Source organism: Pseudophryne corroboree, chromosome 4 (genome assembly GCF_028390025.1).
Source record: "Pseudophryne corroboree isolate aPseCor3 chromosome 4, aPseCor3.hap2, whole genome shotgun sequence".
Classification (NCBI taxonomy): Eukaryota; Metazoa; Chordata; class Amphibia; order Anura; family Myobatrachidae; genus Pseudophryne; species Pseudophryne corroboree.
Window position 1 is genome coordinate 80,518,278 of NC_086447.1, and position 16,135 is coordinate 80,534,412.

Below are 16,135 nucleotides of genomic sequence, written 5' to 3' on the forward strand. Positions count from 1 at the left end.
AGTTAACTGACACCTCTCAAAAAACTTTGGGCTCAGTTAACCCTTGCTGTAGTCGGTCGAGTTAGAAAAATTTGAATGTCGCCTCCTCTTCCAATGGTTTTAAATCCTCTCAGTCTCACAGTATGGCGAATCCTAAATGACTGAAGGTATTTCACCTGAAGATTGTAGTGTTGCAAAAACTAATAACTGGTATTAAACAATTAATGGCAGAAATTCTTGGAAGTATTGTGAACACTATAAAAGCTTCCTCCCAAGCTCAAGAGACCAAGAACTACAGACTTTGACTGTCCTACAGTTGAGGCCTCTTTGTCTGAGCAAGTCAGGTACCAGAGTTTTCCACAACCCAGGCTCTGCGAAGTGAAGTGAAGTGGCAGAGGCACAAAGAAAAAAGTCTCTGTATTTACTGTGGAAATGCTGATCACTTTATAAAAGACTGTTCTCTATGCAAGTCTAGAAATGGTGACAAGCTTCCATGTCCCAGGGTTCAGGCCAACAAACCACCCTGTGTAACATTTACTGTCCTTGACTCCATCACTCCCAATAGAGTTGCCATGGTTGCCCAAGAAGAGACTTGTATATATGATTGGGATAAGGTGACAAGAGGACCTAACCACGGTTATGGAAACCAGTAAAGAATATTAATATCTCTCATTACCAGGGAGTTATCTGACTCTGCAGCCTCAGGAGGGGCATTTTATTTGCAAACCTCAGGAGGGGTATCTGATGTCTCAGCCAATGGTTTGACCCCAGGAGGTATAGCCAATGCCGTGACCTCAAGTCAGATATCGAAAGTCCTAGCCAATAGCTGGATGACAGTAGTGTTGGCCAATGTCTTGATTCCATAAGAGACAGCTGATGTACTGACTCCAGAAAGGGAGGTTGATGTTTTGATTCAAGAAAGGGTAATCGATGTCCAGACTTCAGAAGGGGTATCCAATGTGCAGGCTCAAGAGGGGGTATTCAATATTTAGACTCCATGAGGAGTGTCTGATGCACCAACCCCAGGAGAAATGTCCAATGTACTGACCCCAGGATGGATGTCCAATGTACCAACTCCAGGAGGGGAGTCTGATGTACTAACCCCAGGTGTGGGGTAGGATAACTGGTCCCCAGAAGGAGCATCCAAGTCTCTGGTTCTAAGACCCAGAAGGAGCATCCAAGTCTCTGGTTCTAGAAGTGATGTCAGATCTGTCAACCCCATATGGGGCAACTGATTCTGAAGCTCTAGAAAGGGCATCTGCCTCTGCAGCCTTTGAGGTGCCCCTGACTCTGCAGCCCTTGATGGGACATCTGATTCTGCAGTACAAGGAGGGGCTTCTGATTCCATAGCCCCAGAACAGGTATCTGACTTCTCAGGTTCAAACATGAAATGTGGTGTCTTACAGTTAATCAACAGTTTAAACACAGCTTTCCCAGCTTTTACCCCAAATTCCTACAAGCACAATCCGATTTCTTCTGTCAGTTCCAGTTCCAGTAGAAATCTCCAGTTTGTCCTTCCAGTACCTATTCTATTTGAAGGAGATCTAGCTCAATTCTGTGCCATGGCTTGGAAGTATCTCACTGACATTGAAACAGATTATCTATTGGTAAACTCCTGCCAATGCAGTTAAATATTTTCTTCATGCCTTCAGAGCCTTGGACTGAGCTAAGCCTTTCCTCAAGTCCAAGGATCCATTACTAAATGATCTCTCTGCCTTCATTAAAGCAGTACAAAAATAATTCACCCCAAAATCAGCCTATTTGACACCGTCTGAAAATTCAGATTCAGTGATGTCAAGTTCTAGTCAAAATCTGCCTGCTTGGTTTCCGAACATAATCTGATTGTTCCTGTCTGTCTGATTAGGGGACTTGTGTCTGTCAAGTCTGTAAAGAAACCCCAGTCTGCTATATAGGCAGAATATTATCAATCAGTTGTTTTGGACCAGGACTCTGACTCTGTCGTATTCAGGGTCAGACAGGCCCACAGTGGTACCAGGGAAACCACTGGTAGGCCCCACTGCCTGAGGGCCCACTCCTTCTTCTGGGGATCAGGTTCCAGACTGTGCACTTGTATTATACATGGTAGATATGTTGCATTACACTGCACTAAACTATTGTCTATTTCAAGCCTCTGTGGAGGCTGGCCACACCCCCTTTGTAGGCTGGCCACACCCCTAAGTATGGGCCCCTATAACTGCATTCCCCCGATGGACCCTTCATGTCCCAGTCCGACACTGGTTGTATTCTATGGAAAACTAGACCAGTTTTGTGATCTGATGCTTCAGTGTCAAGATGTAGCACCACGTCTCTCCTTTCCATTCGAAATAATATTATACTTGCTCATTTCCTTGAAAGGGGAGGCTTTTGGATGGTCTAATCCACTCATTCAATCCAACAATCATATTATTCAAGATTTAGAAGCCTTCAGTAATTTTTTTATGAAAATATTTGTTGGTCCTCAGATAGTTCTTTTGGGGTCTCCTGGAAATCCTGCCATGTTTTCCAAAGAACCGCCTATTACTGAGGTCAGAAAACCTTTGATAAACCAATGCAGCAACAATTCTAAATCTTCACAAAAGCCACCAACCTGGTGCATAACTGGTCACTGTGTTTCATTATCTTCTCCATATTATGTCTTTCATGAAAATTCTGGTACTTTAAATCCATTGTCCACCCAGCTTGTCAAGAATGCTGTGATTCTTCTATTGGACATAGACTCAAATTCAGATTATGACTCTGCAACTCGATAAGCCTATTGCTTGAAGCTCTTGTAAACTCTAACAATATCTTTTCACTTCCGTTGGTTAGTCCCAGACAGTCTCAGAGAAAAAAGAAGCATCACTGAAGGCCTTGAACTTGCTTGTTTTCAGTAATTTTATATCAAGTCTTTAAGTTCCCCTCAGTTCTGTTTGGATGTCCATGTCCACTCTTAAGGGGAGGAAACTGTTATGAGCTGCCACTGCAGCTCAACATTGTAGTAAGTTCCGGTCTGTTATGCACACCAGTGCCAGCAGGAATGTACTGGTGTCTGAACGGAGAGGGATGCAAAACAAATGAACTCACAGACAGACTGGGGAATATGACATTACATACACAGAAGGTGATAGGGTAACAAAATAAACACAAAGTGAACAGAGAAGCCCAAAGGCTAAGAACCTGGGTGTCTCCCTAGTATTAGGAATGCTCAGATGGAAAGAAGCGAGATGTTGTGATTTAATACGTAGAGAACCCGAAATGCTGTTGCTAAGGGCAACAGCAAAACCCTAAAGGGTTACCAACGGGTGTGGCAGTAAACTCCTTGGTCAGAGATGGAATAATAGACACAAGGAGAGTCTCCACAATCCTAGTCCTCACTTGCAGTGCACCGGTTCAGCTTACTGCCACTAAACTGACACCTGGACACCTTGCACAGTGAGAAAGGATTTTGGCAGGCAAGTCTGAGAATACAGCCGCAAACTTGCTAGGTTCACAGAGTAGCAAAAGAACCCCAGCAGGTTAAATGACTGACTCCAGTCTTACTGCTAGGTCTGGATTGGCAGAGTGTAGTACCAAATCCCAAGGCCTATTTGCAGTAAGCAACAAGCAAATACAAAGTTACACAGTACTAGCTAACTTTCAGGAACTGACTAACCAACAAAGATTCAGCAGCATCTGCCTAACCTGAGAACAGGGTTTATATAGCAGGTGCTGTCCACGCCCCACTCAGACCTCACAGACTGTGAGCACAAAAACCAGCACCGGATCCCCTGCCGTGCACAGAGCCTGTAACCACTGCACAGCAAAAGACCCGAACCGGAGTATCAGCTACGCTCAGGTTACTCCGCTAGCACTTGCCTCCCGGTTGCCATGACGACGTGGCAGCACAGGGCAGGAGACCCTAACACGGTCATTGGTAGGTGATCGGGAAAGCACCTCACATCAGAGTGGGGGTTGCTGGTTCCAGCTGTTGACTAGTAGTCAGGACTCCTGTGTATTTGTGCAGTTCTACAGCTGCAACCTGTTAATCATTAAGGGGGCTGGTCTGCCTGGCGCTCTGCTATTGGTCTATACTCCTGATATTAGGCAGCCACCCTACACAGCCTTGCCAGTGATAGTTCCTGAGTGCATGAGTCTAGTCTCTACTTCTCAGAGTCTAGTTTGGAAGTCATGCCAACCAGTTTTTGAACACTACCCTACCCTGCCTTGCCTTGTCATGTACCTAAAGTCTCTTTCAACTAACTGACTGTGTGATAATACTTTTTATTTGGTACTTTAGTATTTGCTCTGTATTTGTGCATGTACTTTAACTGTGGCTCTCACATGTGCCTGCTGGCATTCCTGGCTACTACTCACTGCAACCTCATATTGGATTGCTGAGTAAACTCTGCATAAACTCTGTAAATCCACTTTCTGCATGGATTTCAACTCTGAGTTTATGTGTTATACTTTATTATTATACTGCCTGAATCAAGTACTCAGCATATCATCCTTACTGTGGTTGTTCTGGTTCAGGTTCTGGTTCAGACCTGCATTCAGGTTCTGGTTCAGATCTGTGTACTCACCCATTAGTTGCTTTCAACCTGGACAAAAGTATTGTGCTCCACTCAAGTCCTCACTTTACTCTCTTATCCACAGTTTATCATGACGCTGAGAGTTCCCTGCCACCCCTTACTCCAGTATCCTGAACACTTCTAGTACTCCACAGTCAATCTCCTGTTAACTGTTTCTGTGCCATTCTGCATTTGCCTGCAGTTACCACTCCATACAATAATCCTGCGGTCTACAGCCAACTGCTTAAACCCCTTACTGCTTGAGGTTTAAGTCCTGGTGGCAACCTAATTACCGGTGTGTACATCAAACACTAAAAAAAAGAGAGCCACAGGTGGCTATTATAGACAGAAGACCCTTTCATGGGCTATAGGGGTTCTTACACAATTGAGCTGCTGTTCTATAACACCAGGGTTGAGACTGAGAACAACATTTCCAGACTCTTATATTAATAGGCTATGATAATTCAGATAACCTATTTAGCGTCATTTTAGGATAATTTACACAACAGATTAATGGCATTGCAATTTAAGAGTGATTACATTTGAAAACAGAGTACATGCATAATGTAATGTTAGACACTGTGAAAAACACCAAGGAATACGTTTTAGTTTGCTTAGGTATTAAGGTATTTTATTCTTCATTGCCAATTTCATCTACGTGTTTGTTTAAACAACCATTCAATAAACATGTTTTCTTTACTACTATTGGGAAATATTGTGTTACTTTGGACAAACATTAACACATATTTGGTACATCTACCAAGGCTAAAAATACAGAAATTTAGTAGAAAGTATTACTATGGGTGGGAGATTATTCAGGATAAAAAAAAAAAAAAAGTGAAATATATTAATATAAGATGTATACAAGGTCAGGGACATCAGACACTTGCGCTAAAGATCAATCAGTACTTTTTGGTAGTTAAATGGGCAGACTAGGTAGACAAAGGGGGTGTTATCAGACGTCAAACATTTTGTTTCTATGTAGAATTTTTAAAAGTTTGCACCATGCATTAAAAACATACAATGTTGTTAACAATATAATCACTGAATCCAACACACTTTAATTATTCTGACCATAAGTACAGTATACCACATTCAACTGTTATTACTTCTTCAGGGGACACAGGTAATCCCACTGCTGACGTCAGTGCTGTATGACAAGAATCACTTTAAAAAACCAAAAGAGTTTTACCCGGAACATTTTCTGGATGCTGGTGGCAATTTTGTGAAGAATGAAGCGTTCATGCCTTTCTCAGCTAGTGAGTTACATCTGACATTCTGCCTTAGTGTAGTTACATAGAAGGAATAATTCCCAAGGTTTGGAGAGAAGATGAGGAGTAAGTAGCAATATCAGTATGGGTTGGGTATGAATTCCCGGCAGTGACAATCCCGATGGTCAGAATGCAGACAGCGGCATCCTGACAGTCAACATCCAGTTCAATCCCAGTAAGTATTTAAACCCTACTTCTATCCCTAACCCACTCCTCCTTCAGACTAACCCTAACCGTTCACTCCAACAACCTAACCCTAACTATTCCCTCCCGTAATACTAACCACCCCCAGCAGCCTAACCTTAACCTACTCAACCCCTGCGGTCTAACCCTAACCCTCCCCCAATGCGTAACTTAACACTAATCCCCCGCACTAACTAGTGGGATTCTGGCCGTTGGGATCCCAATGTTAGTATTCCGACAGCATCCCATCAATATAATGTGTTAGGGTAATCTTCAGTTTTTAGATTTCCACAGTAATAAAAGTTAAACTAGACAGAACAATGGGGGTCATTCTGAGTTGATCGCACGTAGCAATTTTTTGCTGCTCGTGTGATCAACCTGACTCCGCCTATGGGGGAGTGTATTTTAGCATAGCAGGGCTGCGATCACTTGTGCAGCCCTGCTATGCTAAAAAAGTTTCAAGCAAAACAAGACCAGAGCTGCAGTTACTCACCCAGTGCGATGGATCCAGTGAGGAAGGTCCTGGTCCTGACGTCAGACATCCGCCCTCCAAACGCCTGGATCCACTTGCGTTGGACTCACCATGCCTGGAAAACGGTGCGTATCCACCCAGGAACGCCTCCCGCCTGTCCGTCTTCTTGTGATCGCCGCTGCGATCACATTTCTCATTGGCGTCGCGCATTTCCATCCTGTTCGCACCGCAGCGAAGAACCGCTGCGTGCGAACGGGTCGGAATGACCCCCAATGTACAGTACAGGAGATATAGGGGAGTATTCAATTAGTGCCGTTTTTAGTCTACCAGTCTAAAAAACTACACTTTTCGCCCATTTTTAGGTTGAATTTCCATTCGACCTTTTCAAAGCCCATTATATTTTTTCGAGTGGTCGAAAAATCCTGCACTGGCGAAAACCACGTGTGTTGTCAAATTCTCCTCTGATACATATATTTTGGTGAATTTGCAGGCATTTTTGGCGCAATTTTCTGCCATTACATACCCTCTGCCAATCAGAAGCCGCCGGTCCGCGAGCTCTGATTGGCTCACGAACCGGCGGCTGGTTTGAAGTCCGCTATACGCCGCCGCGCCAGACACAGCCGCGCTGGCGGGCGCTCTTCTCTCCTGACAGCTGAGACACGCTGCTGCCCGACTGAGCGGCAGCGTGTATCAGTGAGCGCTGGACCGGCCCACGTGGCCATCGGCCCGTCTGGCATTTGCCAGATGGCCAGTCCGGCCCTGTTTGGTGCTATACCATCAAAACCAGTATTCATCTACCACACTCAGGGGGATATGTACTAAGGGTTATATTCAATTGAAGTCGAAAGCTACCGTCTGTCGAAAAGACGGCAGTTTTCGACTTTTTTAGGTCGGAGGGGGTTCCGACCTATACAATCTAACCTCAAATTATTCGACAGGTCGAGGAATTTGACTTGTCAAAAAACACGCGGATCGGCGGAATAGCTGCCGATCCGCGTGCTTGTGTCGAAAACGGAGCCAAAACTGACAAGTTTGAGCCCCCTTTTCAACCATCTCAATTCGACTTTGAAAAAAGACGAATTGAGATGCGGGAGCAGAGACGGGGGAGAGCAGCGGGCAGACTGGGGAGAGCAGCGCCGGAGGATGTATCACAGCCTCCACTCACAGCAGCGTCCACCCGGCTTCAGCAAGCGAGACCTCGCTTGCTGGAGTCGGGTGGACGCTGCCGTAAGCTGTGGCTGTGATGCGGGAGCAGAGACGGGGGAGAGCCGCGGGCAGACGGTGGAGAGCAGCGCTACAGCAGTGGGAGCATAGCCGGAGGATGTGTCACAGCCACCGCCCATAGCAGCGTCCATCTGGCTCCAGCAAGTGATGTTTCGCTTGCTGGAGCTGGGTGGACGCTGCTGTGAGCGGCGGCTGTGATACATCCACTGGCTACGCTGCTGTAGCGCTGCTCTTCCCCGTCTGCCCGCGGCTCTCCCCCGTCTCTGCTCCCGCATCTCAATCTGACTTTTTTTAAAGTCGAATTGAATTGAGATGGCATTGAATTGACTTCGTCAAATGAATGTCGGAATGGATCCGACTTCAATTGAATATACCCCTAAGTCTTGGAGAGTGATGAAGTGGAAAGAGATAAATTAAACACCAATCAGCTCTTAACCGCCATGTTACAGGATGCGTTTGATAAAAGCAGTTAGGAACTGATTAGTTGGTAGATTATCTCTCTACACTTTACCGCTCTCAAAGGCTTAGTACATCTGCCCCTCAATGGTGGTCATTCCAAGTTGTTCGCTCGTTGACGTTTTTCGCAACGGAGCGATTAGGTGGAAAATGCGCATGCACATGGTAAGCAGCGCACATGCGTTAAGTAATTTAACACAAAACTTTGGAGATTTACACAAGGTCGAGCGACGTTTTTTCAAAGCTCGAGTGATCGTAGTGTGATTAACAGGAAGTGGGTGTTTCTGGGCGGAAACTGACCCTTTTCATGGAGTGTGCTAAAAAACGCAGGCGTGCCAGGTAAAAACGCAGGAGTGTCTGGAGAAACAGGGGAGTGGCTGGCCGAACGCAGGGCGTGTTTGTGACGTCAAACTAGGAACTAAACGGACCGAGCTGATCGCAATCTAGGAGTAGATCTGGAGCTACTCACAAACTGCAAGGAATTATTTAGTAGCAGTTCTGCTAATCTTTCGTTCGCTATTCTGCTAAACTAAGATACACTCCCAGAGGGCGGCATCCTAGCGTGTGCAATGCTGCTAAAAGCAGCTAGCGAGCAAACAACTACTCGGAATGAGGCCCAATGTGCACACCATTACTTGTTTTATCATTTTCATAATTTAAAAATATTGAGAGATCAATTATTTCCCTCCATGATTAGTCCAGGATCTATAAAGTTCTGTAAAGACTGAAGGGAAGTGTATTAAGCATTGGAGAAAGATAAAGTGGAGAAGCAACCAAGTAGCCCGGAACTGTCATTTCATAGACTGTGCTAGATAAATGACAGCTAGAAACCTATTGGTTGCTTTTGGAAATGTAGCCACTTTATCACTCTCTAAGGCCTGATACATCTCCCCCTATAACATATACATTGCAGTTATCGCTGTGACAGTCCTTCTCATACAATGTGGAATGCAATTTACCAGACACACCAGGTTCTGTTTCCTATTTCAAGCAATTCTCATGTTAGTTTATCAATACGGTGATTTTTTTCATTTGGTTTAATGTAAGCTAGCCAGTGGCATCACATATTCTTAAACAGCAGTGCCACCGGGACAATACCACTGGGTGAGACTGGACAGTAACTGCCACTAAAGGCTGGAGACTTTGCATCCCCTAAGAGGCTGATCATTTTCTGGTATGTTGGTGTATTCTCAACTCTGTGTTATTATAGATATTCACTATCAATTGTAGTACTGTAGTGATAGTTAATGGTTTTCACTCTGCAATAAATGAAATGTTATAACATACTCTCCTTCCTACCTGTGTGATCGCCGAGCCCAAGGCATCCGGGAAAACCTAGGGACCATGAGTCTATCACCCACCATCCTCACAGTGGGTTTTAGTATGATTTCCCGATGGGCGATTAGAATGCCGACAGCGGTATACCATCCATCAGTATCCCAACAGCCCCCTCTAAAGTACCCTGACCCTCCCCTGCCCCCTACCCTAACCCTCCCTTGTAGGTGTCTAAACTTAACCCTCCCTGGGTGATGCCTAACCCTAACCCCGCCTTGTTTGCTGCCTAACCCTAACCTCCCATTCTGTGTGCCTAAACCTAACCCACCCTTCCCGGTCCCTAACCCTAAACCCCCTTCTCCAGCCTAAACCTAAACTCCCCCCCCCCCCCCCCCCGCGCGGATGCCAGAGTGTCCCACTGGATGGGCATTCGGGATTTTTGCCATCGGTATTGTGACTCTAGTATACCAAGCAGCATTGCTATTTAGAAGCCGGGTTTGTGGCGTACTCCGTGATCCCGGCGTCGGTATATCTGCACAGGTAGAGTATCCCATATCCAAAATGCTTGGGACCAGAAGTATTTTGGATATCGGATTTTTCCGTACTTTGGATTAATTGCATACCATAATGAAATGTCATGGTGATGGGACCTAAATCTAAGCACAGAATGTATTTATGTTTCATATACACATTATACACACAGCCTGAAGGTCACTTTTGCCAATATTTTTAATAACTTTGTGCATTAAACAAAATTTGTGTACATACACGCAATTCATTTGTTTCATATTGACCTTATACACACAGCCTGAAGGTCATTTAATACAATATTTTTATAACTTTATGTATTAGACAAAGTTTGTGTACATTGAGCCATCAGAAAACAAAGGTGCCACTATCTCAATCTCACTCAAAAAATTCCGTATTTCGGAATATTTGGATATGGGATACTCAGCCTGTATATCCCGTCGGGAACCTAACCGCATTCCCTCACAGTCACCAAAGAAGATTTCACTCCCTACCCTTAGGTAAAGAAGCATCCTTGCATGGGGGAAAGTAGTGATCTTAGTGTTTTCTGATTTGTTCAAACACAAGCAGCAAATCTGAGTAAAGTACAGCTCTTCACAGAATCAAATCTATGATATACTATTCCAGATGTTTCAGAGACGCAAAAAGGCTGGCCAAGTGTTCCGCGCCTCACCAGTCTTGAACATGCATAAGTGAAAGTTCATTCTCTGAAAGCCAGCATTCCAGGTTGTTATATAATCAAGGTAGTCAATCTACATTACATGTCAAAAAGCTAATACTTTTAAATGGTCAAGAACTCAAGACGGAAGTGGTCTACTCTAGAAAGAGACTCTCTAGTAAGGAGATATTATGAAGTGCCAAGTATCAGGAAGCAGTAGCCCAATATGTTTCAGACCTCCTTTGCGAATGTAAAGCTCTAGAAACCAAATGGAGGACATAAAAAATGAGAGCAACTACTACATAAGAATAAAAGCATTCAAGGGTCTACAGGGCCCTGAGGTTTGCCAATTTCTACCAAAAGCTCTATTAATTATGTTCACAATTTAAAGATCTAAATGTGCACAGGGTTACTCCACCTCTATGCCCTAAGGCTTCAAATTATCATCCCCAAGAAACACAGAGGGAGATGTATTATAGCATCACCTCTTCCTGATTCTCCGCTTATTGAGGAAAAATAGAAAGAAATGATCCTGGGATATGATCAAATCTCAGGTTCTGCTGGAGTGGGGGAGAAAAAAATCCTTACTTTAGTGATCCCTACAAGTCCATAGTCTTGCCTTTTGGCTCTCATCATATCATAAGTCCATCTCTATGGCTGGCATTGTGGTCTCTGCCATAGGACACACAGCCCAGCCACCATTTTGGGTTTGCGGTTGTCACAACTGAGGGCTGATGACCGTGACTGGGAGCCTCAGTTGTAGGGGTTGACGGGTACCTGAATGTTGGAGGAGCAATGGGACTCCTGGACATGCGTAAAGACAGTAGCAAGGATGCCAGAAGGCGTGACCACGACAACTGGAAATATCTTTCAGTGATTTTATTAAATGAAAAGTCATAAAACGTGCAAAACCAATAGAAAGTCACAAGTGGAAATTTAGGTGTGCAACTGGTATTCCAGTAACCTGGAATGTAGAGAAAAGTTCTGTAAACTGTAAATGAAGCTAGGGTTCGCTGGAAAACTGTAGTTGTTGAAGAGTGGCTGCTGGAAAGCCGGAATACAGACATAGGTGAGTAAGGTGATGTTGTAGAGGGTTAATCACAGAGGTGTCGTGTTACACCACAGAGTGTAACACAGAGGAGTCAGGCTTGAATGCAGGAGAGTTCACTGGAGAATCTGTAGAAGACTGCACACAGGAACCACTGGAGACAAATGAAGCACTGACATCTATCTGGCCCAGACACAGGATACTTATACCTGCAGCTATGCAGGCATTGGCTGGGCAATTATGCAGATTTCAGAGCCAGTAGATTGGAGGAGCTGGAACATGTGATTGCATCCAACATGGCTGCGCCCATGCTGGAAGTAAGATGGAAAACCTGGTTTGGAACACAATGTAGAAACATAGTAGTAATGGCGGCTCCGGCCGCAGAGGACAGGAGACGCCAAACAACAAGTGCATGCTGAGACACGTGGAAGGCAGCGGAGGCCGCGGAGGGCGTACAACCAGAAGGGAGATAGTGTCTTAGTACTCGGATCGTGACAGTACCCCCCTCTTTTAGGAGTGGCCCCAGGACACTTCTTAAGTTTTCCTGGCCATCTGGAATGGAACTTCTGGAAGAAGACTTGTGCCAACTTGGAAGTGGGGAATCCATGACAGAATCCATCGAGGAATGAACCCACGGACGATGAGGAACAGACAAGGAAACCAGTTGCCTAGTGGGTGACTGGCGGGATACTTTGTGCTGGGCAGATTTTGGGCAGGAGGCCCCAAATTCAGCAATGTCCTTTTTTAGGGTCGGCCACAAATTTGACCTGGAAACGAATTTTAAGGTCTTGCGTAGGCCCGCGTGTCCTGCAAAGTGAGAGGAATGTGCCCGATGCAAGAGCTTCCTCCTGAAAGCCGGCTTCACTAAATTTTTCCCTGGCGGGGGCATAGAGTCCATCCTCACTGCGGAGAACACCACTGGATCAACAATATAATGCTTGACAGTAGACTCAGACTCATTTTCTTGCTCCCGGGAGCGGGAAAGGGCATCTGCCTTGTGATTCGGTGACCCTGGACAAAACTGTAGTTTGGAGTCTTGGCACGGAGGAGACAGGACATCAGAAAACTTGTAGGAGGATAGACGAACTGGAAGCTCTTTTTGGAGACAGGTCTCAGAGCAGGAAGGACCCCATGCCAGGATACGGGTCGACTTCCAATCAACTTGAGGGTTATGCAGACGTAGCCATGGAAGGCCTAGGACCACAGGATGGGTGGCCCTGGGGATAACCTGGAAAGAAATCAACTCAGTATGCTGATCCCCTACCTTCAGACGGATAGGTAGGGTCTTGGAGGTAATCACCGCATCAGGAATCCTACTGCCATCCACGGCAGTTAGAGACATCGGTGATGACAGTCTCTCAGTGGGTAGAGACCACTGCTTAATGAAACTCTCTGTAATAAAGTTTCCGGCTGCTCCGGAATCCAATAAGGCAGTGAGATTCTTAGTACGCAGAGCCACCTGCAGAGAAACGGAGAGATTGCAGTTACTTGGAAATGGAGAGAAATTCGTCACTCCTAGCTGGTCTTCTCCTTGGTGGGCTAGGACTTGAGGTTGTCCCGGACGCTTGGGACAGGACTTGATAACGTGAGAAAATTCGGCACAATACAAACAGAGACGCTCAGCAAGACGTCTACTACGCTCTGCCTGAGATAAACGAGAGCGACCTATCTGCATAGGTTCCTCCCGAGACGGAGATGGCTGACGAGGAATGGAAACAGTAGGAATCCTGGGAAATGTGGATCTTCCTCGTTCAACAGCCCTTTCACGGAACTGTAAATCGACCTTAGTGCAGAGGGAAATGAGCTCGTTTAAAGTTAAAGGCAAGTCTCTAGCAGCGAGCTCATCTTTGATACGCTCGGATAGCCCTCCCCAGAAGGCTGCATAAAGAGCGTCATCATTCCAGGAGACCTCAGATGCCAAGGTCTGGAATTGCACCAAATACTGACCGACAGTTCGCGTCCCCTGACGCAGTCGAAGGATCTCTGAAGAGGCTGATGTCACTCGACCTGGCTCATCGAAAATTCATCTGAACGTTGCCACGAAGTTAGCATAGGATGACAACAGAGCATCAGATCTTTCCCATATAGGTGAGGCCCAGTCTAGAGCGGCACCAGTGAGTAGAGAAATAAGGTATGCCACCTTAATGCGGTCAGTAGGGAAACTGCTGGGTTGCAATTCAAATTGGATCTCGCACTGGTTTAGGAAACCCCTGCAGGCTTTAGGGGATCCATCATATTTAACAGGAGTCGGCAAGTGAAGATAGGGAGCAGGAACAGGTATGGTGGGTGGGGACACCACCGGAGGTGCTGGAGTCGACACACTGGACGCCCCTAATCCACGGAGGGCCGCTTGAATTTCATCCAGCCGGGAGGAGAGGTCCTGGAGACAGCGAACAACATGACTTTGAGCCGCCTCCTGACGTTCAAGGCGGATTGCCAATTCTTGTATCAGCCCATTCGCTTGGGCCTGATCTCCGGCTGGATCCATTTGGTCAGTGCTTACTGTCACAACTGAGGGCTGATGACCGTGACTGGGAGCCTCAGTTGTAGGGGTTGACGGGTACCTGAATGTTGGAGGAGCGATCGGACTCCTGGACATGCGTAAAGACAGTAGCAAGGATGCCCGAAGGCGTGACCACGACAACTGAAAATATCTTTCAGTGATTTTATTAAATGAAAAGTCATAAAACGTGCAAAACCAATAGAAAGTCACAAGTGGAAATTTAGGTGTGCAACTGGTTAATACCAGTAACCTGGAATGTAGAGAAAAGTTCTGTAAACTGTAAATGAAGCTAGGGTTCGCTGGAAAACTGTAGTTGTTGAAGAGTGGCTGCTGGAAAGCCGGAATACAGACACAGGTGAGTAAGGTGATGTTGTAGAGGGTTAATACAGAGGCAGAGGCGTATCTAGCACGGGGCGAGCAGGGCACGTGCCCTGGGCGCTGTGGAAGCCCCAACAGAGGGGGCGCCACCGGCACGGCCCGCTCACCCCATGCAACAGGGATTCCGCCGACGCTACCTGCGGCGCTCTCCCTGTCTTCCCGGCTGCTGTGCCTGTCACACTGGACAGGCAGCGGCAGCCAGGAGCCTCCGCTCATCTCCCCAGGCCCTCCCCCTCTCTCCGTCTCCCTACACATTGTACTGTGCGCGATCGCGCGACCGCGACGGTACGCGCGCGCGCGCCTGCGCGGCTTCAGTGAGCGGGTTTAACAGCCAGGTGAGCGGAGTGGACTTTAGTTTTTTTTCTGTCGGGAGAGGGGGTTGCGGGACAGTGTGTGTGTGTGAGTGTGTGTTAATTGTGTGAGTGTGTTAATTGTGTGTGTGTGGGACAGTGTGAGTGTGTTAATTGTGTGAGTGTGTTAATTGTGCGTGTGTGGGACAGTGTGAGTGTGTTAATTGTGTGTGTGTTAATTGTGCGTGTGTGGGACAGTGTGTGTGTGTTAATTGTGTGTGTGTGTGTGTGGGACAGTGTGCGTGTGTGTGTGTTAATTGTATGTGTGTGTGTGACAGTGTGCGTGTGTGTTAATTGTGTGTGTGACAGTGTGTGTGTGTGTTAATTGTGTGTGTGTGACAGTGTGCGTGTGTGTTAATTGTGTGTGTGGGACAGTGTGCGTGTGTGTGTGTGTGAGACAGTGTGCGTGTGTGTGGGACAGTGCGTGTGTGCGTGTTAATTGTGTGTGTGCGTGTGTGGGACAGTGTGCGTGTGTTAATTGTCCCGGCGGTGATTGGTGTCTGCAGTGTGCGCCCCCATCCTCCTCCGCTGCTGCTGACAGGAGCGGTGTTGTGCGGCTCTCCCCCTGCTCCGCCGGCTCCGTCCTCCCGTCGTGGCCCTGCAGTGTGTGCCGGTCTCCCCAGCAGCAGCAGCTCTCTCTCTCTCTCTCCTCCTGTGGATTGAAGTTTGTAAGTATCATTTTCATTTTTACAGGTGCCCCTATTGGATTCTACTGGACAAGTGGACGTGACCGGCGTGGGATGTAGGTAAGTAATGTGTCTCTCATTTTTACAGGTGCCCCTATTGGATTCTACTGGACAAGTGGACATGACCGGCGTGGGATGTAGGTAAGTAATCTGTCTCTCATTTTTACAGATTCCCCTATTGGATTCTACTGGACAAGTGGACGTGACCGGCGTGGGATGTAGGTAAGTAATCTGTCTCTCATTTTTACAGGTGCCCCTATTGGATTCTACTGGACAAGTGGACGTGACCGGCGTGGGATGTAGGTAAGTAATGTGTCTCTCATTTTTATAGGTACCCCTATTGGATTCTACTGGACAAGTGGACGTGACCGGCGTGGGATGTAGGTAAGTAATCTGTCTCTCATTTTTACAGGTACCCCTATTGGATTCTACTGGACAAGTGGACGTGACCGGCGTGGGATGTAGGTAAGTAATCTGTCTCTCATTTTTACAGGTACCCCTATTGGATTCTACTGACAAGTGGACGTGACCGGCGTGGGATGTAGGTAAGTAATCTCTCTCTCATTTTTACAGCTACCCCTATTGGATTCTACTG